Consider the following 25,386-nt stretch of genomic DNA (forward strand, 5'->3'; position numbering starts at 1 on the left):
CTTACCTGGCACAGGAGCGGGGCTGTAACCGAATCGTATTAGAGCCAAACCATTTCGACTACGTTTATAGTACTGGGAAGGGATCAGGATAAGGATTTGGGATGGGACGGAGGAAGGGGGAAGGAGAAATGGCGCCCAACCACTTGGACGTTCGGAGATTGAACGCCGACCTGCATGAAACCAGACCGCCGCTCTACCGTCCATATTTCTTCAGCTCAGGAAAACTCGTTTGAATGGGACAATTTTTGTATAAATTAGAAATAATGCAATAATTAACAAATGTTAATAGATATATAGTTGTTGAGAAAATAAGTAGATGAGGCATAACCCTCGTAACTGAACGTGGTACTCCCGTGCCTTACTAATTTTTTCCATAGGTGCAGCTTGGTTGAAGGCTCTGTAATTACTTAAGTGTAGTTACAGGACGAGATGTAGTTATGCTCGTGGTTCGGCCGGCCGTCTTCCCAGTTGTATAACGCTTTGAAACTACTGAAGGTTTTGCCCTCAATTATATTGTTCCAACGTTCCAGCTTGTTACAATTTAGCATTTATATGCTAAATATGCATATAAATATAGGCATATTTAGCCCGTAGCATGAACAGTCCCTAGATGCTTAAAAATGCATGCTTAATAAAACGCATGGTAATATAAATGTATGTTTAATAAACTGTATGGTAGTAAAAATGCATGCTTAATCAAATGAATGGGTAATAAAATGCAGGCTTAGTAAAATATGTCTTAATAAAATGCAGTATTAAGAATACTTTGTATTAATATATTCAACACAATTGTAGGGACCTAAAGCCTCTGAGAAGGGAATACAGAGCATTCAGAAAGACTTGTCATTTAACTAAATGCGTATGAGTTTTCCCCCTTCTACCACCCCTTTTGTATTATTTATGTTGTACACTTTATTATACAAGGTTACACAGTTACATTATCCTATTGGTTACAAAACTTCAATTCTTCGCGGCAGGGGATCGTATTCCAAGGACCTGCCCGAAACGCTACGCGTACTAGTGGCTGTACAAGAATGTAACAACTCTTGTATATATCTAAAAAAAAAAAAAAAAACTGACATTAAGAGAATAAAGGGAAGCATAGTAGTGTCTAGAGGCTGTAGATTTCTTCAACTCCTCCGACGTCGGGCAGGAAACCCACGATCCAGGGGACATTTTCCCTCTGGATCGCTACACTGAGGCGCTGGAAGATAAGAACACTGCTTCTCCCAAAAAAGCGGTGGGTTTTCTGAGGAAAAGAAAACGTATGTCTGAAAGCTGAGTCTAACCGCCCAAGCTGCGCGAACAACGAACCAAGGTTATATAAACTCTGCCTGCAGACTGGGTGGCCCCTGTGTTGCCAGATTGGGCTACAAATAGCGAATTGGGCTACTTTTGAGAGCCCCGCGCTCCCAAATTTTTAATTTTGCTACTTGCTACTTTTTGGGCTAATTTAAAAGCAAGATGTGCTAATTTGAGCTATTAAGGTTAAGAATGTACGATTGCGAGTTACATGAAAGTAACTAAGCTATAAATAATTGTAATTAATAATAATTGTAAATATTAATTAATACTAAATAATATTATTTAATAAATTAGTCCCAATTCAATGCAGAGTTTTCTTCCAAGCACAGAAACCTGTAAATATAAATACAATAGATAGATCAATAAATAAATAGACAACTTTCATATATTGCACCAAGTAATGGCGAGAGGAAAAAAATAGACAGTATACATTACATTTGAAATTAATAATGGATGAATGGTAATAAATTGGTGAATGTTTGTATGTATACCAGACAAAGTTCATTTAATGGCAGAATTTAGCCATTTTGTGTAAAAACTTTTATATCTCATATTATCAATGATAACAGTAATCGAAAAAAGTCATAGTTTGTATATACAAGAGATGAAACAGAGAGCCATGAGCTAGAGCGATGTGCTGAGTCCATAAGGAAGCCCAGCTTCCAGAAATACCTTCCTGTGATTGGCTGTTGCGGGGAACACCAACACTCTTTTATGAATAAAATTTTAACTAAGAAATAGGTCCTTGTGCACAACAACAAGGTTGTTGTGAAAAAGAACAACAATTTCTGTTTTGCACCTGACAGAAATCTCCATCTAACTGAATAATTTACTCGAATAAGAGGGCAGAGCAGCGTATCATTATTTGTGTGAGGCTACCCCCACTGATGACGTCACAAGTTAGGTAGCCAGCCCATGTTTTTGTAACACCCGTTACATCCTGCAGTATTTAATTATCACTATATTAATATTTTTAAATACTTAGCATATCACTTTTTAGGTAGATTAAAGTTGAAGCAGAATGTCATAAGCAAGGATGGTGTGCTGAATAAAGATAATTTATTAAGTGGATGGAGCCTTTAGCTGATCCTTTTCTGTGATTGGCTGTTGTGTGAATGTCAACAAAGAATATCTACCAATGATATGCCATTTATTATGCACCCCATACCACTTGTGGGCGGAGCGTGGAACCTCCTACCCGAGCGCAACAACCTGCCTTATGGGTTGCTGTTTGGCTATTTATAGTGCGTTGGAAAAAAAAGAGATGGCGCTAGTTGTATTTTGTAGGGTAATTTGTTATAAGTGTAATTTGATGTCAACAGATGGCGTAAGCTGTATCTTATGGCCACTGTTGACCAGCCAGTTGATAGTGTTCTCTTCTGCCGACAGATGGCATCAGCTGTATTATTATTACTTCCGAATTCCCTTTAAACACTGATCTACAAATCCCTTGGCTTATGATAAGGTTTTATACCATTTATGACAATTACTAGATAACTGGAGTTCCGCAATTACTTTTACTTATCAACTGTTCAGGATATCATCATATAATGTCTGGTTAGGACGTACTGCTCTCGATTGATGAAGATTAAGCCACCCAAGAGGTGGCACGGGCATGAATAGCCCGTAAATACTGCTTTCGTAATATTATTCATGAGGGGGGGGGGGACTATCAAATGAAAGCGCCAAGTCATTACGACTATATAGCACTCGGAAGGGATCAGGATACGGATTTGGGATGGAACGGGGGAAAGGAATGGTGCCCAACCTCTTGGGCGGTCGGGGATTGAACGCGGACCTGTAGGAAACGAGACCGTCGCTCTACCGTCCAGCCCAAGTGGTTAAGCGTTATATTATTAAAACAACAATTTATGCATATAATAACAGCATTTCACACTAAAAATACTTGGATATATTGAAATTTGGTAGTGAATTCCAATCTAGGAATCTCCTATGACTAAACTGTACTTTTTAATAATTTTTATGTACTTACTACTTATTATTAAATTATTTAGTACTTTCTATAATAATTAAATTATTTTATTTAATATTTAAATTAAATGATAAAATAATAGGTAATAATAAATCATTGTGTAGGGGGACAGGCAGCCAGTGTATATATATATGTTAGGCTTATACCAAGGTCCCCACAAAGGTGCCAAATTAAAGACTGGGAGCTGCCGGGGCGGGCCCAAGGGCTGCTGGCGGCCCTGGCCAGGCTGAACTTCCGCGCTCTTATAATCACCATCGTTTAATAATCTTCACAGGGAAAAACAACTGTAAATATAGGAATAGTTTATTACAACATACACGGTAAAGAAAACAGCTCGGAAACTAAGGAAATAAAGCTGCCGAAAAAAACATTAACGTCCACTTCAAGTTCAAGTATGTTTATTGAGACAATACAGCCAAAAAATACATCTCAAAGGGATATGATAGAGTAGCTTAGACTATTTCTACCCCCCCCTTCTACTTCAAGTCCCTCAAGGGGCACATAAATTCAGTGAGTACAAATACACAAATCACAATACAAGAATCCTATTTAACATAGCAGGTTAAAATAGGAAACACAGCATATAAGTGTTACATGTGAGTTACAAGTTACAAGGGAACAAGTGAGTTACAAGTTACAAGGGAACAAGTGTTATATATTGTGACGATAATCTCTTTCAAGAGAGATTGAGCCTGCTCTTTCCTACAAAGTACGTAAAAAGAAAAGATAATATAGAAGATACGTACAGCAAGTATCTCCAAAACGTTTTGCCCAGAGAGCAAAACGTATCCAGCACACCGGCACACCTGCTACCTACCGCCACCGTAAACCGGCAAACTGCTTGTCCATTGCCTGCCTGTCGCTGATTGGCTGGTGTCCCATCGCACCTGCCCTCCGCCCTCTGCCACAAGTTGATGTCTGGGCTGCAGTGGCCCAGTATTGTCAGAATATCTCAGTGCTTCTTGCAGTTGACATCTCTCGCTGGTAGACTAAGCCTTGGCTTTCGTGTACTAAGGGAGGTGGCAGCTCGAAGCCAATATTCCAGCTCCATTCATATTTATTTTGCTATCACTGTAACTCTCTTGTCTTAACGTAACTTTTCATTTGCCAGTGATTATTCATATTATTTTGTTTGTTGAATTGTCTGTTATATTTTATGTGCTTAACTTTATTCATGTCTTGTTTTTCTAAAGTAATTAAAATTTCATTGTTAAATTTACTTGTGTTTTGTGTGTCTTCCCATTACCTTACCACAGACGAAAGTTCCAGCTTTTCTCTTTTTCTCTAATGTGACGAGGCCCTGCCCCTAGCTTTTGAAACAGCCGAACGCTTTACCGTCACATTATATATATATATATATATATATATATATATATATATATATATATATATATATATATATATATATATATATATTAATTAATATTATGTAATGTAATCAATGAATATTTGTCTTTATAAATAGATATTTTAAGAAGTTAGTGCCTCTTGCACATCTTGGAACCGACCTTTTGGTTATGTAATATTGACAGTTTATATCACCCGCAAGTTGTAAATTATTCAATCATCTATATTTAAATTCGCGGTCTTTCTGTAGAGGGAATTCAGTAGTGTAGGAGGAGCAGAAGGGCTAGACAGGGCATTGTAACATCTTAGTCAGCGCTCTCTCGATCCTCTTGTGTCCAGCCCCTGCGTCGTCTGCTATCAGGAAACTGCCATTGAGAGATCTATTGATTGCAGACTGTTGTGTCAGATAACTTGGTGGATACATGTTAATTCCTCACTACCACAAGAGCGAGTGACTATGGATATAAGCGCACTATGCAGTACCTAGTGAGGGGTAAGCATAAACACAGCTAGAGAGCTCAGACACCGCCAGGGAAGCTCTAGCCATGCCCGTCTTTGTTTTCGTGTCGAGGCGTCTCTGGCCCGTGAGCCAGACTCTGCTCCTCTAATATCACAATTACCACAAGTTGCTCCACTATTTTTATACGTTTTTGACCAATGTTGTGCTTTGTTAGTTACAGCCCGTATGGTGCTTCGATAACATATCATAATTCTCATTTTTCTACGGTAAACAAGTTTGTTGAAGTCAGCATATTTACCCGTGTTAGGATGGCTGCCAATGACAAAATGGACTAATTGTCACCAATATTTTACGTCAGGACCATAATGCCTCAGTAATGTCAGTGGAAATATCAAGATAAAGAAGCCATTCGAAGATCATGTCCCTTAGAAGACTCAATAGCAAGCTACGGTTAGTTGAGCGCTAACAGCAAAGGTAAGAATTGATGATTCAGCGTGTTTGCTCCCACAGACAATGGTTTAGATTCCCTGTAGCTTTACTGTAGCTTATTAACAATTTTCCTCACCAAACACTTGTAGTGCCATATACCTTTGTCGATAAAATTCAATACTTGTACATAGGACTACCCTACATCTCTAATTAATTTAATGGAATTAAATGTGAAAAATCAAAGGAATTATTGACCATTATATTATTGGCCTAATTCGTTTAAAGATTTTTTAATTACATTAATTTAATCTGGCATTACCCAAATCCTAGCCATGTTTTCCTAGTTTATATGCTGCAGACTAGTACATTTAGTCTACTGTATGTATGCTTGGCATGCTTGTAAATAACAAACATAATACTTACTTTCCTCATGATCACTATGCTCACATAATTGTGTTTGCAAGGGTTGAGCTTTTTAGTCATACTTCTTACAAAGGTCTTTCCTACCTTTGAAGCTGTGTAAAAGTCTGCCTCCATCACTTCAGTTCTTAGTGCTTAACACTTGTTCATTACTTTAACACTGAAAAATGTATTTTTAATCTTATATGCTTAGTTTTCACTTGTGTCCCATTGTTTGTGTGCCAGCCAAGTTAAATATTGATGTCTTCCCTGTTTATTCTCTTCCAGTAATGTGAAGTTTAACTTTTTTTTTTAATGTAAATTTCAACACAACTCATACCTCTCAACTCTTAAGACTAGGCTGGTGGCATTCCACTAAAGTTTCTCTAACCTCTTTCAGTTTAGTGTATGTGCAAAACTCTTTAATGGTGTTTTCATACAGTATGGTGGCATCTTTTATTTTAACTTTTCCCCCCCACACAGTTAAAGACTCAGACGAGACACCCACGTTCTGTGACTCATTTCTCAGGCACCACATACTGTTAAAGTCTGATGGTAATATGCAAGGAGGGATGTTGTGTTTAGCATGAGTTGGGGGGGGATTTTTAATTCATCTGGAGGGAAGGGAGGGAACTATACGGGGAAAGCACGAAGCCATGACGAATATATAGCACTGGGAAGGGATCAGGATAAGGAATTGGGATGAGAAGGGGGGGGGGAGGAATGGTGTCCAATCACTTGGACGGTTGGGGATTGAACGCCAACCTACATGAAGCGAGACCGTCATTCTACCCCTCCAGCCCAAATTCATCTGGAAATATTTGATTTTGATGTCAAAGAGACCAAAAATAGGGGCCAATTTTGTGTCCGGTCTCCTGCCATCTTTTATTTCAAGTACAATACCATAAACTACAAATTATGCATTGTAAAAAATAGATGGGATGTACACAAAAACAAAAATTCATCTCTCCAGAAATTAGTGGAGGTAGCTCCAAGACTTCTTCATAATTATTTATTTATTTATTTATTTTATATATATACAAGAGTTCTTGCATTCTTGTACAGCCACTAGCATGCAAAGCATTTTGGACAAGTCCTTAATCTTAATTTTCCCCAGAATATGACCTGCCAAATCGTTAAACAACCAGGTACCCATTCACTGTTGGGGTGAACAGAGGCTACAGTTAAGGATTGGTGCCAAGTAAATCCTCCCCGGCCAGGATACGAATACCTGTACAGGCCAAAGCGCTCGCGAAATGCCAGGCGAGTGTGTTACCGCTTCGTCATGGGGCATACTTACCTTACATAACATACAGTACTCAGGTGCTATATGTTGGCTTTAGCCTAGGATGAATAATTTGGCTGGAGGGACTTTTGCAAAACATTCATTTGTCTGAAACTTACTGGTTCTTCCCTAGATAGTAGTTTAGCAAGCTACTAAAGCTTTAAGAAAACATTGAGACCATATGATCTAATCCAACCCCTATCTCTGGAATCCCAAGATGGAATGCAAGTTTGATTCCATCATATGGCCTCAATATTTTCTCAGATACTGTACTGTACATTGTGTTCTTGTGATTTTATTATACTAAAGCTTTACATGTACTTTACAATTCAGATAAAGAATAATTTGTTTTGGGGTAGGCAATTTATATTGCAATACAATACAATACAATACAATTTTATTTAGGTAAGGTACATACATACAATAAATATTTACAAGGATTGTTTAACTTATAGGTATAGCTAGTACAGTACATACAATGCCTAAAGCCACTATTACGCAAAGCGTTTCGGGCATGATAAACTTAAATGACAAGCTTAATACTAATTGAGCATAATGAGTAGAATGAAAACAAGAAATGAAAACATAGATGAAAAAGCAGCACAAATACAATTATGTCGACAAACAGCGCTCTTTAAAGAAAAAAAGACATTGGTTGACAATAGAAGGGTAAGGTAGGCTACAGGGAATTTATTAGGTATAGCTTCGCTTTTAACTTAAACTGGTTGAGAGAGGTACAGTCTTTAACATGGTTGGGAAGGTCATTCCACATTCTGGGCCCCTTGATTTGTAGAGCATTTCTAGTTTGATTAAGTCGTACTCTAGGAATATCAAAACTGTATTTATTTCTGGTGTGATGCTCATGGGTTCTGATACAACCTTCTATGAAGCTTTTGAGATCAGGATTGGCATTATAGTTTAGCGTTTTATATATGTATAATACACATGAGAGAATGTGCAGTGACTTAATGTCTAACATATTCAGAGATTTAAGTAGGGGTATTAGAGCTGTACCTATACCAAAATTATGGCCAATACTGATGCTGATGTATTAACTGATGCTGATACGTGTACTTAACTTTATTTTTAAGATGTTTGAACTGAAAAAAACAATGCTAGTCACAGAGATTTGCAAGTCATGAAATAGTAAATTAGTAACACTTAATGACCATTATAATGATCATAGTACAACTAAGTCCACTCCTGGCAAATCCACAAAATAATGGTCTCAGCAGTGAATGCTGATTAGTAATGCACAAAGAAATTTACAGCTATTTTACATTAGAAGTTATTAAGACATAAATATGCATTTTTTGGTCTAAAAGCACAGAATAATGGTTTAGTATGGAGTATTAGTAATAATATACTAATTATTGGGGGGTGGGGCGGACCTTCGACAAGCTGCCGGCTTCCTGTCCTCATTGAGGCCATTACGGTTAGTGGCCCTCAGGTAAATCAAGTAAATAATAATCATTCTAATAACCATAGCACTTTCATTGTGAGTGAAAAAGTGTGTGAAAGAATGATAGTTCAGTGTGAATGTGAGTGAAAGGGAATTGACTGAGAGTGAGTGAGTTGAGGATGTGTGCATGCTATGTGTGAGACAAGCTGACAGCTATTAATTAGTGTTGACAGGTAGACTGTTACTTAATCCACATGACCCCATGCTAGCACTCATCAATTTTCAAATAAATTCATGTGAGCCTTTACCATTCACTGTACTTCATGCACAGGGTGAATGGCATGACCAACGTAGCTCACAAACCTATAGGTATGCCTGTGTCTTGAGTAGGCCACCCACTGAGGAGTCATAACTCAGCAGAGAATACTTGGGAAAGTGAGGCCTGCTGCTTCAGGCAATTCATGAATACCTGATAGTTCTAGTCCACGCAAGGGAGTCTGCCTAATGCACCCAAGGTGACTTCTGTAAGCAGAAGCAGTCGGGAAAAACTAGTGAAATCTCACAAAGGCCATTCCACAGTTTAGGACCCTTTATTTCCATGGCATTTTCACTCTGAGTCAATCTTGGAATATCAATTGGATAATTATTTTTCATATGGTGTCTATGGGTGGTTCTGATACAGCCCCTTAAAGAAGCATTTAAAATTGGATCATTATTGCACAGTTTTAAAGATGGGCAGAGTTTCTTTCACCCTGATGTTCCTGTTCATCTAACAGTAAATAGGTACCTGGGAGTTAGACAGCTGCTACAGGCTGCTTCCTGGGTGTGTGTGAAAAAAAAAAATGATTGACAGTTGAGAGGCAGGCCCAAAGAGCCAGAGCCCTCACAAACACAACTAGGGAGGGTAGTACAACTTGGTGAGTACAACTAGGTGAGTACAGTTCCAAATGTAGATATGATGGAGCTCGAGAAGCTTTGGAATCTGTACACCAGTAGATAGACAGTTGAGAGGTAGGACCAGTAGGGGGGCCTCGTAGCCTGGTGGATAGCGCGCAGGACTCGTAATTCTGTGGCTCGGGTTCGATTCCCGCACGAGGCAGAAACAAATGGGCAAAGTTTCTTTCACCCTGAATGCCCCTGTTACCTAGCAGTAAATAGGTACCTGGGAGTTAGTCAGCTGTCACGGGCTGCTTCCTGGGGGTGGCCGGTCGAGGACCGGGCCGCGGGGACACTAAAGCCCCGAAATCATCTCAAGATAACCAGTTGAGAGGATGAACCAGAGCGCGACCCCCGCAAGCACAACTAGGCGAGTACAAGCGTTGCCGCCCTGGGGCAAGGTGACGTCACACCGCCTCGACCCTGGTACACTGAACCCGCATGGTTAAAACTAACTTCTTTATCATGGCTCTTAGGATAGTACCAAGCTTAACTAGTCCTTTCCACTCGACACACACACACACACACGCACGCGCGCAGTAGTTTCAAAGCGTTATATGACAAAGAGTGCTGGGAAGACGGGACACCACGAGCGTAGCTCTCATCCTGTAAGTACACTTAGGTAATTACATTTAGGTAATTACACGAGTAACTGTGTTAACTGTCCTGTAACTACACTTGGGTAATTACACACGAGTAACTGGGATACACCGTTCTGTGCACTGAATCCGTGGCACTCTACTTAATCCTTTGGTACTACTACTGTGGAGCTTTGGGTAGGAATTTTAAGTGACCCTGTTAAAATCCCTGGTGACACAGTTGTAACACACTTGCCCTGCACTTCCCACACGATCTGGTCTGGGTTTGTATCATGACCTGGGAGAATTGACTAGGCACCAATTCTTAACTGTTTGCCTCTGGTCAGCCATCAGTAAGAGACATGATCTTGACTTTATTGTTAGCTAATTTGTGGGTCGACTTCCAGGAGAAAACTAGTGGGTAAAGTTTACCATGAGATATGGGAAGGGATTGCTCTCAGCCAGCTAACAGGAGTCAGAAGACGTCTTCTGAATCCACCTGTGTAGAAAGAAAAGTTATATGTTATATACAAAATTTTTATCTATATCAGTTCAATATACAGTAATTAAATGTAAACATTTTCTGGTACTGTACAGCAAATAGCATTACAATAGTAAGTCTCTGGTATAAATTATGAACTTAGGGACAATCATCATCACCACATGGGAAAGGGTAAGTGAGGTTTCTAAAATTTGTATGTGAAATATTCGTGCAATATCAGGTATTTCAAAAAGATTTAAATAATAATTATACGAATTCGTCGTGTTGGGGGACAGGCAGCCATTTTATACATACGGTACATGTTAGGCTTATATTGAAGTCCCCCCCCCCCCCACCCAGGGTCAGGCAATCCCACAACAACCTGACTAACTCCTAGGCACCTATTTACTGCTAGGTGAACAGTGGCATTAGGTGGTAAGAAATGTGCCCAACCATTTCTGTCCTGCTCGGGATAGTTTCATAGGACATCTAACTCTCTTGGCTACCTTCCCAATGACTTTGGAAGCTTCAAGTTAGTATACTTAACAGGTAGACCATTTGAAATAACCCTTTGTAACCTCTCTGAAGACTATAGACAGGATGGGAGACTTTGGACACAAGAGGGGAATCTTTAATACCTGTGATGCAAATGATCACTCAAGTCGTAGTTATATACAATATTAAAGTATTTAAATAAGGCAACACTATAAAAAATACATCTATACTGTACTTTTAAATAACATTTACATAAACTTTGAACTTTGACTAGACGGCAATGGCGGTCTCGCTTCATGCAGGTCGGCGTTCAATCCCCGACCGTCCAAGTGGTTGGGCACCATTCCTTCCCCCCGTCTCATCCCAAAAACTTATCATGACCCCTTCCAAGTGCAATAAAGTCGTAATGGCTTGGTGCTTTCCCCTGACAATAAATAATAATTACATAAACAAAATGTATAACTATACATTTAAGGGTTAAAAAAAACACTGTTACTTCCAAACCTAATGTTCTGTCCCAGAGTATGTCCCCCTACCTATGCCAGTGTAATATTTGTTGGAAGTTTGGCCATGGGGCTTCAGGTTGCAGAAGCGTGATGTGCTGTTGCCTACTTTGTTGCAAGTCTAACCATATTAAGTCTGGTTCGAGCATCTTAATTGTGGAGATGGCCTCGCAACATTCTCACAGTTCTGTTTTCACTATAAAATTGAGCATTCCTGCCTTACAAACCTGCTCACATTTTTGGAAACTATAACAGATATGTTGCCCCCCTCATTGTTTTTATTGCGTTCCCTGTATTTATTGTACCCTTATTCACGACGGCGCTGGAACCAATCGTATTGGCGTTTGCCTTTTTATTGGAGACTTTCGGTTCAGTGGAGAAGGGGACCTGCTGCATGGGTGACAGCTTCTCCCCCGTATCAACCTACCCTGGCTTTTCGCCCTGGAGAGACCACTCCAGACCAACAACCAGAGCTCAACTCCATGGTCTACTGAGACTGATGGATACCTACTACTATTCACATTTGACTCCTTCACTCGCGTCACCCTTTGTTCCATCACTCCATGTGGTTTATACAACAGCTATTGTTCAGAGAATGAGAAAGAAGGGGAAATGGGTGTGGAAGATGATGAATGGGTGGGGGCATATTTTTAAGATAATTTCATAGCAGAATTTGCATACCGAAAAAATGAGTCAATGTAAATTTTGTATTATTTGATTAATGATTGCTTCTTGTTTTAGTATAACAACGTTTTTCGATTGTCTGCAATTGCCCCTTGGCTAATAATTAAATCTCTGACCAATGTTCATAATCATTATGTATGACACAGCACACACGGTGAAGGTTACGAGCTGTGGCAACAAACCAGAGAGAGGGGGGGGTGGCCTGAGCAGATGGTGGCGGGAGGCGACCAACGGCCTTGAGGTGTGGGATGTGGCGTGCATAATATTCATTGATTCTCTTGTTTGTCATCTACCAACGGCACTGGCCTTTTTTTCCCCGTAGGGTGTGCGCACTTAGCAGTGTAACGTTTCGTGCCAGTGGATACATTTACATGCCTGCAGTATCTTATGACCCGATTTGATGACGTGGACACACACACACATTCCTTTGTTAATTTTGACAACTGTTTTACATACGTGTTTTATCAATTTAATATTGTTAACATTGGTACACCAATGAGGAAATTTGGGAACGGTAAATTAGAAGTTAATTATATTCATTATAGTCGGCTAACTTTATCATAAGTCGTGTGTTCCATCTTGTCCTGTTTCACCATCCATAGGCTATACTCGCACCCGGAAAGGTAAATCTTCACATTTTAATATAATGTATACGAATTATCATTAGTTATAAAGTTTGTCACGAGCAGAAATATTTGCTATCATGAAGTTTCAAGTGATTTGTGCTGATTTACACAGACCTATGGTGTAAATTTACCACCCAGAAAAAAACAAACTTATGTTTATGTTTTTACATAAAACAAAAACATGATTCATTTTATGTAAAAAAAAAAAAACACGTGCGTATGAAACCCAATATAAAGACTGTTAGAGACATGCCAGATACGAACTCAAATGTACTGTATAACGAAACTTGCGGATTATGGAGTCATTACACCAGACGATAAATGATTAAGCGGCGAGGCCCAGGAGCTGAGACTCTGTCGGCAAGCTCATCATGTAAAACTACTTACTGGCACGCCAACACGATGGGAGGTGGGGGGGGGGGGCGCAAATAGAATAACGTGGATTAAAGTATAAGAATGACAAAATAATAATAATATAGGTAAAAAGAATACTGAGGCATGTTTTTAATTAGGCGTGTTAAGTGTTAAACAGCCGTGTTGAAAGATAAAAAAAGCTGAATAGGGAAAGATTTCATCACACCCAGATCACTAGGTGTAACCTATAATCATTTGACCGACATTTTAATAAACAACATTGCAAAAAATAGATAACATTAATTTTTTATTTGTACTGTATATCGCTGGAACACTGCACGACGAGGGATATGCGGGAACAGTAAGGAATGCTGGACATTGAGCATGAGCTCTGCTACTAAACCCACAAAGCAGTAATGAGACATACGCGGACCAGGGATTCCTAGTTGATGTACTGTACGTGATTTTCAAGCTCTCAGGCAAGAGCGAAATTGTAGAATGGATGAGACGGCTGACACACGCAGGGGGATTTACATTCTACAGTGCAGTCGGAATGGGGTATCATTATGAGTATAATTCCAGAAGGGTCTATTGTGGTGTATAATATGTATATGGTGTATAATATATGTAAAATATATAAACGACATTGACCAAGAAACTTCTAACCGAATTCTCAAACTTGCAGATGATACAAACATTTCTTGGAAGGGTAGGAAGTGGAAAGAACACTTCTGTGAAAAAGTATATACTTCTGTGAAAAGCTTTACAGATGGTCAAATGATATACAATGAAGCAAAATGCAAGATTTGTGGGGATCAAAATAGTTATTAGATCAAGGTGTCAATGAAAATATTGCCATAATTGTTGCAAACAAGGAAAAGCCCTAGGAGTTTTAGGGCTCTTCTACACGAACACAGCTCGGCAAGTGGACGCACTTGTTAAAAAACATATTTGGAAACACCAAGGCATTTTTTTATGTTATGGACTAGATCCCAGCAAGGGCAACTTTTGCCCGCCCAGTATGCAGGGACCGTTAATATTTGAGTCAACGAAATCAGAGGTCGATCGACATGCTGAGTCAGAAAGTTGTATCTCCCTTGTTGACCGAATATTTGTGAATCCGGTTTTGTTTCTCGACAAGCCGGTTATGGTTATGCATTTCCGTATTAACTGGAATCGAATTCATACCTTTTGGATTTTAGGCCATAATGATAGCCAGCCTTGAGTACAAGGACGATACATATGATAATCGAGCTCTGGAAATCCCTTGCGCGGCCCTGCCTGGACTACAGTATTAATGCATGAAGGACAGGTCTCCTAAGGACACATCACAAGAAATGCTTCAACCTTGAAAGGTAAATACTACGCAACTAACAACAATTGAAACAACGTGATAAAGGCAGATTTAATCGAAACTATTAACATACGGAAGGAAACAACAACTAATAACACTGATCATATATCTACGATAAGTTGATACACAAATAAAAGGCCGCATCTTTAAGTTTGTTAATTCTTCTTGCAGAACTGATAACGTGGAGTAATTTTCTAAGAGATCAACAAAGGGAAAATTTTACCCTCTGTAACTGATGAAGCAAGAACTGCTTTACAAGCTTCCCGTCCATAACAAAGCCAGTTGTAATAGCGGCCCTCAGCTGTAAGCAGGTAAAAATAAGTGCGCGCGCTCACTTTAATTACCAACTCTCCAAGTTCAAGGAAGAAATAAGGCTAGATGGATAAAAAAGATTGTTATTACATTTGCTACTGGTATCACTCGAGGACATGTAATAAGGGTAGCAAAAATATATAAATATACACAGAAAAGAAGATAAATAAAACAAAAGAATAAATAAAATAATTAGAGAAGTGACATTATATATTCTAAATTGTTTGTGGATGATTGAAACGTACTCCAAACGAAATACCATAAATTTTCAAGAGCCAACAGGATAACATGAACTCTGGCTGTACTCTCTATATAGTCACACTGGCTAAGCACTTTATCCTGATAATGACCTAGACATAGCGTGTACACAAATACATAAGCGCCCAGACCCTCTTTGTCTATGCCCAGTAAACCATAGGTAATTTCTGCGTCTCTGCTTCACCTTCACCCTATTTCTCTCTCTCTGTCTTTAGTGGAAAGATAAAGATGATGAATATGGGAAATTAAACTGCTGTAATTGATATTACGAAATAAAATATAAAACTATAAAGTTATTTTATAGGCTATATGGTACGCTGTACAAGCCTTCAAGATATAGCATACATTTTTATGAACAGGAATATTTATTTGACTTGACTTACTGTACAAAGCTATTCATTTACTGAATAACTGTTCAACTTTTGAAAAAAATATAAAGCAAAACCATCTTGAGAAAAAGGTTATCTTAGGCGTTATATAATATTTAAATAAAGTTCCAGCGTGTTGTAAATACTTACAAATTAAAACCCTTTAAGTAGATGAAGTTATAAGTGACTTCAGACCAAATGGTATGAGGTACTTTGAGCTGTGTAATTACTTCATACACTCAGGAATATTGGAAGATATTCTTGTGCTTGCCCAGATTTTGCTAGTGGAGGCTAATAGATCAGTATTACATTTCATGTTCCCTCTTGATTTTTAGACAGAGTTGTTTTGTTTTTGTATTGAGGCTGGTGTTTTCTCCCCTGATTCCATGTATGACTAACCCTCCTGTGAGATGGGAATATTAGATGAACTTATAGCTAGTTTCTTTTATCTACACTGTATAATCCTTCATGTAGAATAGGGTAGCAGCACATTGTTGTCTACTATACCTAAGCTTGTTAATAATAAAAAAGATGAAAAATAAATCCTTTCCAAGTTTGTTCTGGGTTTGAAGTGGAAAGCCACGGAAATAGAACAAAAAAAAAGATTAGCAAACTGGAATTTTGGATTAAACATTAAGTAAGTAAACTGGATTTAAGGAAGAGTAAGTGAATGCCACTTAAGATACGCAGTAATCAAAGGGAGAGAAGTTAACACAGAGTTCTTTAGACAATAATAAATAATTGATTGTGTTGGGCGACAGGCAGCCAGTATAAGCCTAACATACATGTTAGGCTTATATCAAGCTGTCCCCCCCCCCAACCCAAGGTCGAATTACTGCCCCCCCCCCGATGCACCCCACAACACGCTGACTCCTGAGTACCTACTTACTGCTAGGTGAACAGAAGCATTAGGTGATTTGGAAATGCACCCATCCATTTCTGTCGTGGCCGGGATTCGAACCCGGAATTCTCGATTGTGATTAAGATTAACACACACTGATAAATTAGTGGACCAAAAGAGAGGCGAAAAGTAAAAGGAACGAAAAGGACACAGTGGTTGTATGACTAATGGAGGAGGGCGGAATATATCCTAGGAGTCCAGTCAACCAGGAAGGAGGAGGAGAGGGTAGAGCAGGATGGTAGGATGGACAGGTTAAAGTAGCAGTGCGTTGACTAGTTTCTTGTTATATTCCCTTTTAATCACTTTATTTTTTTGCAAAATTATATGATAGGATAATCATTTATGCACAGATGGTCGAGTGTGCACCCACTAATAAGTAGCGAGCCAGGAGCATGATTACGGGCTATTATGCTCGTGGCACCTCTTGGGTGGCTTATTCATCAATCAATCAACGGATCACGTGACTGTGCGAGCCATAATCACTCATGACACTATTGACAACAGCGTCAAAATTCCAGGGCTTAAAGAAAACAAAATAATTGACAATGCATCTGTTAACTGAACATCGGCCTTCGATAAGTTAGGTAGCTTGCTTTAGGTTTTAATGTTTCTATTTAGGGGAGAACCACTTGAAATTTGACACTTGTTAAGTGCCCAATCATGCCTCTTTGCCCAAGGCTCGACTTCTCAATGCTTTTGTCACTCTTCACTAACATACGTATATAATGAAGTGTGTCGTTGATGTACATTTAGTTTGTATTCTGACCATGACGAATGGCAAAATGTTTAATGCTGACATGTTTTCATCGTGGTACTCTTTTTTTATTTTATTCATAAAGGGTGTTAGGAGAAAAATATAAGTATTACAAGAAAAGGAAAGATAAAACTCTAACAAGTTTTGGAAAGACAAAACTCTAACATATAACAAGTGTTTATTTAGAACGTTTTTGACATAACATGGTTTTTCATGAAGTGACAAAAATTAAATTATATGCACTGTTTTTATATTAATAAGCCCATTCACTGCATAATCACCTGTTGACTCCAGCAAAAAAGAACATTTCCACGCTGGTGATAGAACACATGAAGGTAAGAGAACTAATAAACAATCACTTAAGATGATAACCACCTAAGGTGACATACTACAGGTTTGGAATCAGGGGCCAGATTCACGAAAGCACTTACGCAAGCACTTACGAACGTGTACATCTTTCCTCAATCTTTGACGGCTTTGGTTACATTTATTAAACAGTTTAAAAGCATGAAAACTTCCCATTCAACTGTTGTTATTGTTATAATCAACCTCCAGGTGCTTCGGAGCTCATTAACTGTTTAATAATTGGAAACAAAGCCGCCAAAGATTGTGAAAAGATGTACAGGTTCGTAAGTGCTTTCGTGAATCTGGCCCCAGGACGATAAACGGATAGTCATAACTGCCTACAGATTAACAGCAAACAACACTTTGGGACAAAGGAGGAGCTGGATGATAAATGAGAAGGGGTCTCAAATGATCGTGAGAGGGATTATAGTAAGAGCAGATAAAGCTACATCATGGTTGTTGGTATGTCTTATGTTGGTAGTTTCAAAGCGTCATGTGAACAAGATTACTGGGGAGACGGAACACCGAGAGCGAGGCACTCAACCTATAACTAAACATAGGTAATTGCAATTAGATATTTACACACACACACACACACACATGCACACTGCTTTAAATGGAGATATGCCTGTAATGTACAAATTTGTTATGTCTGGGAACGTAACCAAATGCACTGCATAGAATACGCCGTTTTTTTCCTTCATGAATGCACCTAGTGTTACGTAAGGGTTTACTGTACAGTAGGAACGAAACAACATCATCTCTGTTGCATAAAACAACGGTTATGAATGGAGTTTGGTTCAGTGTTCTCACTGCCAAGTATGTCAGCACAGAATAGTACAAAATAGCTAGTGATGCAATGTGGTGTTCACGCTAACAGCATCATTGATTTTGGTTATAAATACATGTGCATGTTGCATATATCAACGTGTATATCATTATTGAATACTAATCTGATGTGCCTTGGTAAAATGCATAACAATTTGAGAATACCTCCACTGCGTGTACCGTGTATAGGATTTTGTTGTCATTGTAGGCTCACTTTGTGTGTAATTACCTAAGTGTAGTTATAGGATGAGAGTTACCATTCTAGATTTTTTCTTTTTTCTTTTGCTTTGCTTTAAGGTTTGTGTGTGATGTCTCGCTTTATTGTATTTCCTTAACTCATTTACCCTCTCCACACACATCCCTAAATAGGAAAGGGGAAGAGAGGAAGTTGAAGTACTAACAGTAAAAAGAGGATAAGAGGCAGAGAGAGAGAGAGAGAGAGAGAGAGAGAGAGAGAGAGAGAGAGAGAGAGAGAGAGAGAATGAATGAATGAATGAAGAAAAGAGAGAGAGGAGGAGACGATATATTAGATATGATAGGTCTGAACTATGGGCTCACCATATCCAGTGCTACTTGGAACTTTTTGTTCCAGGTAGCGAATCTTGAACAACAACAACAAACGATAGGTCTGATCTGTCCCCTTCACACCCTCCAGGCGGTGATGGACGGCTAAAGACTCACACAATGAGTAATGCAATTGGATCCCTTTATTCATTTTTCTTTTAAGCAAATCACAATGATAGTTACGATACAGTAGCGCAACTGTACTGTAATTAGCGTGTGCTAGTCAAAGTAGAGTTACGCTACAGTGGCATTGCGCTTCAATAGAATTGCGCTAGTTATTGTAGAGGTGCGCTAGTTATTGTATAAATGCACTAGTTACAGAAGAGGTGCCCTAGTTATATTAGAGGCGTGCTAGTTATTTTAGAGGTTCGCTAAGTTACAGTAGAGAGGAAATAATAAAGAGTGGGGGTGAGTGAGGGATAGAGAAGGGGGTGAGTGGATGGATAGAGGAGTAGTAGTGAGTGTGGGATATAGAATAATGAATTACATGTGGAGTAAAACACCCTTCAATGACGAACCCTCATTTTCAGAAAACGTATCGCTCGGTATAAGCTTCATGAATGGAAGTGGAGTGGAGTACTCACAACATATGAGCTGATAGAACTGTTGTGGTTGTGTGGTTGTCATGCCAGGGATCGCTTCCCCCTCGTCGGCTATACAGCCTTGGTCAGCATCATGACGTCTCCAGATGGTACAAATTGGTGGCATAAATTATGCTGGCGCACTTGACCACTGCTTCGCGACGTGTTCTCTCTCTCTCTCTCTCTCTCTCTCTCTCTCTCTCTCTCTCTCTCTCTCTCTCTCTCTCTCTCTCTCTCTCTCTCTCTCTCTCTCTCTCTCTCTCTCTCTCTCTCTCTCTCTCTCTCTCTCTCTCTCTCTCTCTCTCTCTCTCTCTCTCTCTCTCTCTCTCTCTCTCTCTCTCTCTCTCTCTCTCTCTCTCTCTCTCTCTCTCTCTCTCTCTCTCTCTCTCTCTCTCTCTCTCTCTCTCTCTCTCTCTCTCTCTCTCTCTCTCTCTCTCTCTCTCTCTCTCTCTCTCTCTCTCTCTCTCTCTCTCTCTCTCTCTCTCTCTCTCTCTCTCTCTCTCTCTCTCTCTCTCTCTCTCTCTCTCTCTCTCTCTCTCTCTCTCTCTCTCTCTCTCTCTCTCTCTCTCTCTCTCTCTCTCTCTCTCTCTCTCTCTCTCTCTCTCTCTCTCTCTCTCTCTCTCTCTCTCTCTCTCTCTCTCTCTCTCTCTCTCTCTCTCTCTCTCTCTCTCTCTCTCTCTCTCTCTCTCTCTCTCTCTTTTTATTTATTTTTTATTTTTTTTTTTAAACTAAGACTAGGATTCATAAGGGATGCCTAATAACATACCTAGTGAAGTTGCAAGCAAGAGCTGTTATCCTACCTCAGCTCATCTGAAGCCTACACCTAGAAACTCATTTATTTCATAAGAGTATACTTTGAAACTAACACATTGGGAACTATCATATATTGAGCTGATGTAAGCCAAGTTGAAACCTACTCCTAGATGCCCATTTATTTCATGAGCGTGTTATTATTTGCTTTAGAAGGAATAGCCTTTATTCATTAAAAAAACATTCTCTCACAAAAACAATATATCTCTCTCATTTTTTTTTCCCATCATCATCTTTGAGGATGACCTTGACCTTTCTCCCTGTGTTATAAGGTGCGTCTATCGCGCTGGTTGGTGTTAGTTATTTTAGCTCATCATGCACCTCGTACCCATCCTGCAGCGGTGGTTGAAAGGTTAGCGAGGCGCGTAATAGGCTAAGGAATGGTGATTAACGAAGACTGATGATGATGCGCGTGCGCCTTACGGATTTTTATTAAACTAATGGTGTTTTTTTTGGGGGGGCTGCCTGAAGTCTCGCTTACATAATTATCACATCTTGTTCCAGTTACCTGCGCCAATATCAGAGGTCCACGTCTCTAACCTTCTGCCAGTAAAAAAGAAAAACTGAGACAGAGGTTGAGGTCTTCAAAGAGGAACTAAATGAGCTTCTACAACTGAATTATAACGGTTATAGACTTGCGGGCAAGAGCGTAATGGGTGATGCATCTTTCTAGGCTTTCAAAAGTTACTTGATGCTTTTCCTGGTAAAGGGTTGGTATACAAGATGGACAGACAAGCTGGAAAAATTGGCAAAACACAGCACTTGATTAACGAGTACTTAACGGACAGAAAACAAAGTTTTATGGGCTATTCATGCCCGTGCCACCTTTAAGAGGGGGGGGGTGCTTAATTTGTATTAATCAGTCAATCAAGTCACTGTTAGGTGTCGAGCTGGTAAGGTCCCCCCCCCCCCAAGGCTTTGTCTTACTACCATCACTGTTCCTAATTTTTGTGAAGTGATAGTCAAAGTGAGGTCAAACTCCCTCTCCCAAGGGAGTGAGTTTGTACATGTGAGTGTTTCCAGATGTCGTAAGCCAGTGAATAACGTAACAGGATATAGAATAATAATAATAAAGGAATAATAGAATAACTGCACATAATTACAGGAAGACCGTGCCAAACTCCAGGAGATGACAAATAAATGGATGTTTAAAGTTGAACAAGTTGAACCGTTGCAAGGTATTCAGATGAAAAAGGGAGATAAACCATGTGACCATCGGAGACCAGAAAGACTATGCCATACGGGAAAGGCAACTACAGGAATGGAAGAGATGAAGATTAGGAAGTGAATATAAATCCAGCACTAACACCAAGGGGCGCACGCAAACAGAATAACACCGGCAGCGTATAGGAAGCTGACAAACATTAGAACGGCTTCTAAAAATCTAAATAAGGCTTTTTCATGACAAACTATACAGCAGGCGATGAGTCACAATAACGTGGCTAAAGTAAGTTGACCAGACCACACACTAGAAGGTGAAGGGACGACGACGTTTCGGTCCGTCCTGGACCATTCACGGCCCGAAACGTCGTCGTCTCATCACCTTCTAGTGTGTGGTCTGGTCAACAAACTATACAGCGTATGTGAGGTCAATAATAGGCATGCAGCAACGATGTGGAGTCAACATCTCGTAAAGCACGAAGCTAAACTTGAAATATTGCAGAGATTTGCAACAAGACTACTGCCAAAATCAGCGATGGGGAGCTTGCGACCTTTTATGGTACTCAGTGCAGACTTTGAAAGCAATTTAAATTTGATCTGTAAGTTTGTTTTTGACATGTCTGAATGTATACAGCGCATAATGCAACGTGCGGCCCTATGAAATCTTTATTAAATAAAATATGATTTTTTGTATTACGAAAGGTCCCCCCCCCTCCCTTCCCCCTGAATTAAGTTAGGAGTAAGCCACGAGGACAGGTTAAGAGAATTCGATATCACATCCGTAGAGAAGAGAAGGCACAGAGGGAATGTGCTCACTATATACAAGATACTGACGTGAATAGACAAGGACAAACTCTTTTGATGTAGTAGAGAAAAATGGATAAAAGGTGGAGGCAGGACAGGCAAATATATTTAAGGAAGTACTCGTACTATATACCCCAGGTCAACAAGAGTGGGATGTACTTAGATATATCGTGGGGAAAAAATCAAACGTCAGGAGAATTAACAAAATTCACTAGGTATATAAAAACTGTTAGCTATTAATCCAGGGTCATGAAGAACTGGAGCTTACTAATTCTTGGTTAATAGTTGGCAATCTCAGAGAGTATAATCTACCTCGAAACCAGACAGAAGTAAACTATATGGGATATTGCAAGCATCAATTAATTAATGTTGATGTTTGAACTAGTGAATCTGATTTTCTAGTTGGACTGAAAGGCAACTTCCATGGTGGTGGTGGTGGTGGTGCTTAGTGCACTGGTATTTGTGTGTTTGTGGTAGCAGTGTTTCCGATGGGCAGAATGACCTCCTTGTTAAGATTACGGCGTACCTCACTGGGATATACACACAGCGTTGTTCCCCATTACTCGCTGTATATACATTGAGAGTTTGCTTTAGTTCTGAACATGTTCAGGAGTAACGTATAAACTTGCTGCTTGGTCAGTAAGCAATTGTGGTGTTGCTTAACCTTATTCCTGCATTCCTTGATGGCATGGGAGGAAGTTATAGTCTGACAAATGCTCCACCAATGTATAAAAAAAAATTGAAATTCCAACAATGCAGAATTAACGCTACAAGCATATTTGGCAATCAGCATGCATGCAGCAAACTAAGACAAAAGTCATATTACCCTATTACCCACTGGCAACATAGCCTTCACCATCGCCCGCGCGCTGAGAAGTTGCAACATGTGTGTGTTCAGTGTTTATTTAGCAACATGAAAGTTGCTTACCAGGCACCGAAGACAATTAGAATCTTCACAGGATCAACCAGCCACGACACCAGGGAGCAAGGGAGCAAGTTCTACAGTTACCTCCTCTGGGAGCAACCCGGGTAACTCAAACAACGGAGGCACATTGCACTTGTGCGCAAAAACAACTACGTATACAAAACATACCAGGACGCACGAACGCACCCATGCACATGCTTGAGGAAGTGCAAGATAGTAGCAGTTATTATGGTGATTATCTTCACCTTTGTAAGAGTTTCGATACTTTTCCGTACGAGAAGTTGATGAGAATTTGATTAGTTTACACCCTTAGTTGTGTCCAGTATCTTACAATCATCGTGACACATGCATAATGTTAATACATTCATGTTTGACGAAGGATAAGATGTACGCGAGTGGCTGTGTTTAATTTGTTTTGTATTATTTACCTTCCGAAAAATGTGGCGGATCTCGAACATGTCGGATTGGTGGGCCCCAGAGAGGGCATCTCGTACCCCCAAGAGAGCATCTCCCACCGTCAGAGGGGTGAAGCCAACTCTCACCCCTAGAGGTAGCATCTCTCACCCCCTAGAGAAGACATTTTGTACCTTCAGAGGTGCAAAATGTTTCTTACCCCCGCCCCCAGAGATGGCATCTCACACCCTACAGGGAACATCTCACAGCCCCATAGAAAGCATACGTTTCCCATAGCGAGTTTACTGAGCAGCGTTTAGTCATCACGTGAGTGAACATATCGCCACAGCAGCATGTACATCACCCCTCAATAGGAAGACACCCGCTGAGTTGTTCATCCTGTCATTTTACCCAGACACAGCTGAGTCTTAACTCTCTTAAGTGAACAGTTCACTAAACAGGAAGATTAACATTTACCAACCCTTAAACTTAGGTTATCTTTCGAGTGCAATGTTGGGGGAATCTTTTAAAGAATGTATATGACAAGTAATATTTTCCAAAATCAAGTAATGTGGAATTTATTCTACTCATATGTCTAATGTCTCGTAGGTGAGCGTAATCCAACTGGATTAGAGCTGGGTTGAAAGACAGGAAGCAGAGAGTTAGCGTCAATCGGGTAAAATCAAGTGTGAGGTAATGCCACTATATAGCGGTGTGCCTCAAGGTTTCGTGCTGGATCCGTTATTTTTCATAATTTATACTAATTATCCTGACGTTGAAGTAAACAGTAATATCACTAAATATGTAGTTGACACAAAATTGAGACGTAAGTAAATTAACATTGTCATGACTGCAGAAAGAAACTTTCAAGAGAGCTGGACAAGCTCTTGCTGGGGTTACCAGATCAGCCTGTCTGTGTGGGTCCTCTATGTGGGGCCTTCAGGCTTTGTGGACAAACAGCCTTGCAGACTAAACAGTCACCAGGGAAGGCTGGTCACAGGCCAGGCTGTGGGAGTAGAACAACTCTTGGAAATATTAACTGGTAAAAACTAAATCAACTACATATTTGGATAGAAAGTTACGAATGTTATTCAACGTAGATAATGTTGTGTCCTACGTCTGTGCAATGTTAACAACCCTGTTTACAGGCTAGACGGTACTGTATAGATATTGATAAAATATTGTGAGAGAGACTTGAGGGTAATGATTAGCACATAATTAAAATCTAGGTAGCAGTCTGCCATTGCGCGAAATAAGGCATGAAAGATACATAGTTTCATATCTTAAAGCGTTAAGAATGGAAATAAAATCTGTGTTAAATTATATCTTGCGCTCGCTTTTTATGTTGTTTAAATCAACCTGTCCTCAGGAAGGAGGTACCCCTGGAGGCAATCACTTCAAAACCACTACATAATTACTGCTATTATCTACTCCATATCCATGGTTAGGCTAGGTTATGTTTTATTATGTTTAGTTACGTTAATATGGTGTATAATTCTCAAACGTGAGATATGAAATTCTAAAACTATTTGAGTATCCCCTAGAGTTTCATTTATAGAAAATCAAATTCTTCATCCAATTTCAAAGAAAACGAGTTAAGCATAGATTATATTTTAGACCAACGATTTATAATGCAATAAAGTTATAATTTGAGAATATTCTGTTTAAAATAAAAGTTCACTTGCTAGTTTACAAATAGCCTATTATTGGAACCGTAATATACTTTTAAACCATGACAAATACAAATATCT

General features: G+C 39.5%; 1 protein-coding gene across 2 annotated transcripts in view; it reads left to right on the forward strand.

Annotated features, from left to right (window-relative positions):
* The first annotated feature begins 4,931 nt into the window (after positions 1 to 4,931).
* LOC123760651 (ankyrin repeat and IBR domain-containing protein 1) overlaps positions 4,932 to 25,386 on the forward strand; it is an 85,103-nt gene continuing 64,648 nt past the window's right edge. For both annotated transcript variants that reach the window (XM_045746410.2, XM_045746411.2), the window contains exon 1: positions 4,932 to 5,579. The gene's annotated coding sequence lies outside the window, so the exon portion shown is untranslated. The remainder of the gene's footprint in view (positions 5,580 to 25,386) is intronic.

Source organism: Procambarus clarkii, chromosome 21 (genome assembly GCF_040958095.1).
Source record: "Procambarus clarkii isolate CNS0578487 chromosome 21, FALCON_Pclarkii_2.0, whole genome shotgun sequence".
NCBI lineage: Eukaryota > Metazoa > Arthropoda > Malacostraca > Decapoda > Cambaridae > Procambarus > Procambarus clarkii.